The sequence below is a fragment of the Oncorhynchus gorbuscha genome, linkage group LG05 (assembly GCF_021184085.1).
Source record: "Oncorhynchus gorbuscha isolate QuinsamMale2020 ecotype Even-year linkage group LG05, OgorEven_v1.0, whole genome shotgun sequence".
In the NCBI taxonomy this organism is placed as follows: Eukaryota; Metazoa; Chordata; class Actinopteri; order Salmoniformes; family Salmonidae; genus Oncorhynchus; species Oncorhynchus gorbuscha.
In genome coordinates, this window is record NC_060177.1 from 71,963,627 (window position 1) to 71,972,445 (window position 8,819).

The window sequence follows — 8,819 nt, forward strand, 5'->3', positions numbered from 1 at the left end:
CTCTGCCAAGTTAGCTGGTCATCCCGGTGTTCGAGGCACTCTTGCGTCTATTCGCCAGCGCTTTGGTGGCCGACTCAGGAGCGTGACACGCGCCGTTTCGTGGCTGCTTGTTCGGACTGCGCGCAGACTAAGTCGGGTAACTCTCCTCCTGCCGGTCGTCTCAGACCGCTCCCCATTCCTTCTCGACCATGGTCTCACATCGCCCTAGACTTCATTACCGGTCTGCCTTTGTCTGCGGGGAAGACTGTGATTCTTACGGTTGTCGATAGGTTCTCTAAGGCGGCACATTTCATTCCCCTCGCTAAACTTCCTTCCGCTAAGGAGACGGCACAAATCATTATCGAGAATGTGTTCAGAATTCATGGCCTCCCGTTAGACGCCGTTTCAGACAGAGGCCCGCAATTCACGTCACAGTTTTGGAGGGAGTTCTGTCGTTTGATTGGTGCGTCCGTCAGTCTCTCTTCCGGGTTTCATCCCCAGTCTAACGGTCAAGCAGAGAGGGCCAATCAGACGATTGGTCGCATACTACGCAGCCTTTCTTTCAGAAACCCTGCGTCTTGGGCAGAACAGCTCCCCTGGGCAGAATACGCTCACAACTCGCTTCCTTCGTCTGCTACCGGGTTATCTCCGTTTCAGAGTAGTCTGGGTTACCAGCCTCCTCTGTTCTCATCCCAGCTTGCCGAGTCCAGCGTTCCCTCCGCCAGTTTGTCCAACGTTGTGAGCGCACCTGGAGGAGGGTGAGGTCTGCACTTTGCCGTTACAGGGCACAGACTGTGAGAGCCGCCAATAAACGCAGGATTAAGAGTCCAAGGTATTGTTGCGGCCAGAGAGTGTGGCTTTCCACTGCAACCTTCCTCTTACGACAGCTTCTCGTAAGTTGACTCCGCGGTTCATTGGTCCGTTCCGTGTCTCCCAGGTCGTCAATCCTGTCGCTGTGCGACTTTTTCCGCGACATCTTCGTCGCGTCCATCCTGTCTTCCATGTCTCCTGTGTCAAGCCCTTTCTTCGCACCCCCGTTCGTCTTCCCTCCCCCCCTCCCGTCCTTGTCGAGAGCGCACCTATTTACAAGGTACGTAAGATCATGGACATGCGTTCTCGGGGACGGGGTCACCAATACTTAGTGGATTGGGAGGGTTACGGTCCTGAGGAGAGGAGTTGGGTTCCGTCTCGGGACGTGCTGGACCGTTCACTTATTGATGATTTCCTCCGTTGCCGCCAGGATTCCTCCTCGAGTGCGCCAGGAGGCGCTCGGTGAGTGGGGGGGTACTGTCATGTTTTGTCTTATTTTGTCTTGTCATTTTGCTTTTCCTCTTCGTTTTCCCCTGCTGGTCTTTTTTAGGTTCGTTCTCCTCTTTTTCTCTCTCCCTTCCTCTCTCTCTTCTCTCTATCGTTCTTCCTGCTCCCAGCTGTTCCTATTCCCCTAATCAATCATTTAGTCTTCCCACACCTGTTCCTTATCTTTTCCCTGATTAGAGTCCCTATTTCTTCCCTTGTTTTCCGTTCCTGTCCTGTCGGATCCTTGTCTATTGATCACCGTGCTATGTCTATGTATTGCCCTGTCGTGTCGTGTTTCCCTCAGATGCTGCGTGGTGAGCAGGTGTCTGAGTCTGCTACGTTCAAGTGCCTTCCCGAGGCAACCTGCAGTTCTTGATCAAGTCTCCAGTCTGTTCTCGTCATTACGAGTAGTATTATGCCTTTTGTTTGTATAGTAACTTTACTGGATTAAAAACTCTGTTTTCGCCAAGTCGCTTTTGGGTCCTCATTCACCTGCATAACACTTTATGTACGTCCTGCACAGAGAATGGCAAAAAGCTCAAAGTTTGACCTGCTCTCACTGGTTCATCCACACAGGGTTGTAGAGACAGAGGACACTGAATCAAACAGCCTACCAGATGATACAAAGTGCTCATTGAAACAATTCAGCATTTCAGTTTTGTCATATACAGCAACAGAGTCCTTCAAAACACATGACGGTAATTCATTAACATTGTTGTTACCAGACATAGACTTCCAAAACTTTCTAGGGTCATTCAGGTTATCAGTGGTAACAGACATAAAATATTCAGACTTGGCCTTCCTGAGAAGAAAATAACACAATAGCTTCACATCTCTTAACATTAGACAGAGGAAAAATTAAGAGAACATTGAAGCATTTACAATACAGCTAAAGTGTTGTCCCATTACGTGTGAAAGTATGCATGACTACTTGTCCCATTTCCCTCCATTATGTAGCGTAGTAAATAACGGCTGATAGTTAGTTAGCAGCCGTATTGATTTTCCATGGTAATCAGGTTCCCTTTTACACAAACATTCAGACAGAGGTGCTGTCCCTCACGTTCATCAACCTGCCTGTCAGTCAGGCCCACTGATGTGTTCAATTACACACCTCTTTTTATGCAATTTACTCTGTGTGAACTTGCACGTAGGCACACCACAGACGCGCAAACCCTGCAGCCCCCCCAGGCAACAGGAAACAGCTGTAGCATGGTGGAGATGATGCTATTTAAGGCTGAGGTTGAGACAGGTTAGGAGGGGCCCAGAGTTGCTGGGAGGGTGAAGTGACAGTGTGAGATGAGATGCTTTCAGTAAGTGGTTTCTCTTCATGGACATTACCTACTCATGTGTCCATCTGGTGCTGTAGAGAATATTGCATTACCACAGAATCACTCCAAAGTCTGTATTATGTAAGAAATGTTTGCTCACGTTCTCTATGGGGAAATCGGAGAACTGTCATTAGATATTATCTACAGTACTTGCTATTTTCAATAGGATCCATGTAGTTTGGTTGATATAAGGCTGACTTTCCAATTTAACTTTAAGATAAATGATCGAATCCAAAGTTGAGACCACACTGAATGTTTTATTACTTTGGGAATACTTCTGGTAGCAAGAAAAATGATCATTTGCATGAAGTGTGAGTGATGCAGCAGTAGTTAAGTGCAGGTCGCTAGCTAACGACACTATTTAAAATGATGGAAATTGCTTTTGATTCAGGTCGTGACATACATCTCAATAATGAACACAAAGTTTCAAACAATTAGCTCCATAAGAATCTACAACCCATTTAATATACCCTCAAAGTGAATAAAGCATCCGCTTACAGTTGCACAGCAATAGAGAGGTTTGGCATTTATTTAATTTTTCAACTAATGGCCAACAGACGGTGTATGTGAGATGTTTGTCTGTACCTCTCGGCTTCTCGCTATAGCTGCCCTTCTGGCCCTTATAGCATAATGTAAGCATAATAGCATAATATAAGCATAATAGCATAATATAAGACATCTGCTACAATTGACCCAGATCTGCAAGGGTCAATATCTAACACTCACCAGGAGTGTCTTTTTGAACAGGTATTGTACAGTAACTGGTGTGACTGACTGGATTCAAACCAATCAGAGTTAGCCCACTGCAATAACTTGGGAAGCTGATGCAAGTCTCAGGCTTGGTTTACCCGTTACAGAAGCGTTGTCATTAGGAGTCATTAGGAGGAGTATATATTATTATTTTCCTTTCAAGGTCTTATCTCAGAGGAGCATATGAAATATTATATTTGTTTGATACTGATAGGAGATTCAGTGATTCGAGAACTATTGGCTTCTATCTGCATTTTTGTCAAAATGTAGTTATTGACATAGCCTTTTTCTGTTCAATGTTCTCTACCTATATATTTTTCTAAATACCCCAATTCATGTCGTTAAGTTCAAAGCAATACAAGATAAAAATTGCTGATATTATTCAAACCAGCTAGGGTTTGGAACATTAAAGTGTCACGCCTTGGTCATTGTATTTTGTGTTTTTGTTATATGTTTGGGTAGGCCAGGGTGTGACATGGGTTTATATGTTGTATTTGTATTGGGTTTTGATTATTTGGGACTGCGGCTGATTAGGGGTGTGTCTAGTTAGGCTTGGCTGCCTGAGGCGATTCTCAATCAGAGTCAGGTGCTTGTCGTTGTCTCTGATTGGGAACCGTAATTAGGTAGCCTGAGGTCGCTTTGTATTTTGTGGGTGTTTGTTCCTGTCTCTGTGTTGTAGTCACCAGATAGGCTGTAATTAGTTTCACGTTTCGTTTGTTGTTTTCTTATATCAGTTATTTCATGTACCGTTTTCATTCATTAAAGTCATGAGTAACCTACACGCTGCATTTCGGTCTGACTCTCTTCATTCAACAGACGAACGTCGTTACAGAAACACCCACCACTCACAGACCGAGCAGTGTGTAAACTGGCAGAAGCTAAAGGAGGACGTTATGGACAGCAGAAGCATGGATTATACGACGTGGGAAGAAATCGAAAGGTGGGTGGCCGACCCAGAGCGAGTGCAGGAGCCCGCCTGGGATTCGCTTCAGCAGTGCGAAGAGGGCTACAGGCTAATGGAGTCTAAAAGGAAAACACGGCGACGCAGAGCGAAAACCGAAAGTAATGGGGGAGAGCGCAGAGAGAGAGTGGCTGAGTCAGGAGTCAGACCTGAGCCTACTCTCCCTGTTAATTGTGAGGAACAGCAATATGAGGACTTCTGGTCTTGGGAGATGATATTAGACGGTAAAGGACCCTGGGCGCAGCCGGGAGAATATCGCCGTCCCAAGGAAGAAATAGACGCGACAAAGCGGAGAGGCGCAGGTATGAGGAGGCAGCACGGCGACGCAGTTGGAAACCGGAAAAACAGCCCAAAAAAATTATTGGGGGGGGCTAGAAGGGAGAATAGTTATGCCAGTCTGCCCAGCGCGGCCAGTGCTCCCAGTCTGCCCAGCGCGGCCAGTGCTCCCAGTCTGCCCAGCGCCGCCAGTGCTCCCAGTCTGCCCAGCTCCGCCAGTGCTCCCAGTCTGCCCAGCGCCGCCAGTGCTCCCAGTGTGCCCAGTGCTCCCAGTCTGCCCAGAGCCGCCAGTGCTCCCAGTCTGCCCAGTGCTCCCAGTCTGCCCAACGCCGCCAGTCTGCCCAGCGCCGCCAGTCTGCCCAGTGCCACCAGTCTGCCCAGCGCCGCCAGTTTGCCCAGCGCCGCCAGTCGGTCCAGCGTCGCCAGTCTGCCTGGATCCGCCAGAAGTGCCAGTCTGCCAAGATCTTCTAGATCGGCCAGACAACCTGAATCATCCAGTTAACGATAAACAGCTGTCTCTGATTGGGAACCATACCAGGCCAACAGACATACAAAAAAACCTAGACCTACAACAATGCTAGACATACAAAAACTAGCGTACCTACCCTAGTAACACCCTGACCTAACCAAAGTATATATCCTAAATTCCTTTTTGATACTGTCGCAAAGCTAACTAAAAAGCAGCATTCCCCAAGAGAGGATGGCTTTCACTTTAGCAGTGATAAATTCATGAATTTCTTTGAGGAAAAGACCATTATTATTAGAAAGCAAATTACGGACTCCTCTTTAAATCTGCGTATTCCTTCAAAGCTCAGTTGTCCTGAGTCTGCACAACTCTGCCAGGACCTAGGATCAAGAGAGATGCTGAAGTGTTTTAGTACCATATCTCTTGACACAATGATGAAAATAATCATGGCCTCTAAACCGTCAAGCTGCATACTGGACCCTATTCCAACTAAACTACTGAAAGAGCTGCTTCCTGTGCTTGACCCTCCTATGTTGAACATAATAAACGGCACTCTATCCAAAAAACTATCGGCCTATATCGAATCTTCCATTCCTCTCAAAGATTTTAGAAAAGGCTGTTGCGCAGCAACTCACTGCCTTCCTGAAGACAAACATGTATACGAAATGCTTCAGTCTGGTTTTAGACCCCATCATAGCACCGAGACTGCACTTGTGAAGGTGGTAAATTACCTTTTAATGGCATCAGACCAAGGCTCTGCATCTGTCCTCGTGCTCCTAGACCTTAGTGCTGCATTTGATACCATCGATCACCACATTCCTTTGAAGAGATTGGAAACCCAAATTGGTCTACACGGACAAGTTCTGGCCTGGTTTAGAACTTATCTGTCGGAAGGATATCAGTTTGTCTCTGTGAATGGTTTGTCCTCTGACAAATCATGAAGGACCTCGGCGTTACTCTGGACCCTGATCTCGCTTTTGAAGAACATATCAAGACCATTTCAAGGACAGCTTTTTTCCATCTACGTAACATTGCAAAAATCAGAAACTTTCTGTCCAAAAATGATGCAGAAAAATTAATCCATGCTTTTGTCACTTCTAGGTTAGACTACTGCAATGCTCTACTTTCCGGCTACCCGGATAAAGCACTAAATAAACTTCAGTTAGTGCTAAATACGGCTGCTAGAATCCTGACTAGAACCCCAAAATTTGATCATATTACTCCAGTGCTAGCCTCCCTACACTGGCTTCCTGTCAAAGCAAGGGCTGATTTCAAGGTTTTACAGCTAACCTACAAAGTATTACATGGGCTTGCTCCTACCTATCACTCGGATTTGGTCCTGCCGTACATACCTAGACGTACGCTACGGTCACAAGACGTAGGCCTCCTAATTGTCCCTAGAATTTCTAAGCAAACAGCTGGAGGCAGGGCTTTCTCATATAGAGCTCCATTTTTATGGAACGGTCTGCCTACCCATGTCAGAGATGCAAACTCGGTCTCAACCTTTAAGTCTTTACTGAAGACTCATCTCTTCAGTGGGTCATATGATTGAGTGTAGTCTGGCCCAGGAGTGGGAAGGTGAACGGAAAGGCTCTGGAGCAACAAACCGCCCTTGCTGTCTCTGCCTGGCCGGTTCCCCTCTTTCCATGGCGATTCTCTGCCTCTAACCCTATTACAGGGGCTGAGTCACTGGCTTACTGGGGCTCTCTCATACCGTCCCTGGGAGGGGTGCGTCACCTGAGTGAGTTGAGTCACTGATGTGGTCCTCCTGTCTGGGTTGGCGCCCCCCCCCCTTGGGTTGTGCCGTAGCGGAGATCTTTGTGGGCTATACTCAGCCTTGTCTCAGGATGGTAAGTTGGTGGTTGAAGATATCCCTCTAGTGGTGTGGGGGCTGTGCTTTGGAAAAGTGGATGGGGTTATATCCTTCCTGTTTGGCCCTGTCCGGGGGTGTCCTCGGATGGGGCCACAGTGTATCCTGACCCCTCCTGTCTCAGCCTCCAGTATTTATGCTGCAGTAGTTTATGTGTCGGGGGGCTATGGTCAGTTTGTTATACCTGGAGTACTTCTCCTGTCCTATTCGGTGTCCTGTGTGAATTTAAGTGTGCTCTCTCTAATTCTCTCTTTCTCTCTTTCTTTCTTTCTCTCTCTCGGAGGACCTGAGCCCTAGGACCATGCCTCAGGACTACCTGACATGATGACTCCTTGCTGTCCCCAGTCCACCTGGCCGTGCTGCTGCTCCAGTTTCAACTGTTCTGCCTTATTATTATTCGACCATGTGGGTCATTTATGAACATTTGAACATCTTGGCCATGTTCTGTTATAATCTCCACCCGGCACAGCCAGAAGAGGACTGGCCACCCCACATAGCCTGGTTCCTCTCTAGGTTTCTTCCTAGGTTTTGGCCTTTCTAGGGAGTTTTTCCTAGCCACCGTGCTTCTACACCTGCATTGCTTGCTGTTTGGGGTTTTAGGCTGGGTTTCTGTACAGCACTTTGAGATATCAGCTGATGTACGAAGCACTATATAAATTAATTTGATTTGATAAAGAAAACAGAGATATCTCAGGTCAGGGTGTGACATTATGCTGATTGTTCCCGTTCTTCATATCACAATTCTGGCTAATTAATTTATATTAGAAGTTATTTTTTGGTATTGAACGACTGTTAAATCCCACATAGAGAGTCATCTGTTGCCTGCATTCACCAACTGCCTGTTAAAAGGATCATCCCTAACTTGGTCCTTCAGCATCTAACGATTCTAAGTATAGTTTAGACCTTTCATTCCAACCTGTGTCTTCCTTTTTTCTTTTGTCAGAAATTCCTCCGTTTCAAAATATACGTACTCTTAAATTGTCTACGCTCTTCATTTATAAAATTGTGTTACAAATACATGCAGCAGATGTATTCATCTAATCCCAGCCAGCCATGCTGTGGCCCTGTAGCCCTCTAGGCGTGAACAGTAGCACTGTGCTGCATGATGACAAGAGTGGAATGTTTCAGCAGCCAGCCGCAGGACAACACGGCTAGTCAGGCAGGCAGCTAGCGGCAGCCAGAGGTCAGGAGGTCACGGTGTTTACTACCATGTTGTAGAGAGAACCTCTGCTGTGATGGCAGTTGAGTGCCTCTCTGAAAGAGGAGGAACACTAACGGCATGTGAAAGCACTTTTCAGCAGCAACAGGTCTTATCCTTTTCCTGTCAGGGGGCTGAATGTCCCTATTGTTGTGACACTGCAGGTTCCTCTCTGTGGCCGAGCTGTGGCCGAGCAGTGGCTTCTGTCTCGACTAGGGGCTGGGCCTTGCCTGGCCTAGAACAAACCACACAGAAAATACAAATAAAATAATTTTTTCCATTTGACTGGGCATCAACTCTTGTGGATTGTGCTAGGATGTTGATGCAGTTTTGATGATTGTTGGTTCGAGTAAATAGAATTGTGGTCAAAAATACTCCATATTTGTCTTGTTTTCTGAAGAAGAATCAGTTTAGATGAAAAGGCTTGGCGTCTCAAACCACTGCACCTGTGAAATCCCTCTCAGGTCCCATTGTGATTTCCCCCTCTGCTCAACCGAACATCCCAAAAAGCTCAATCATCACAGCCACACAATATAACAGAGTTTCCCCCCTGATTGTACCCAGTGGGTAAAGATATAGAAAGATGAAATAGAAATAGAAAAAGATCCAGTTTTGTTGGTACTCCAGTGCACCTCTCTCTCTGCCTGTAGAGATTCCACACATGTATTAGTGATCACTCCAACATGGACAAGGTG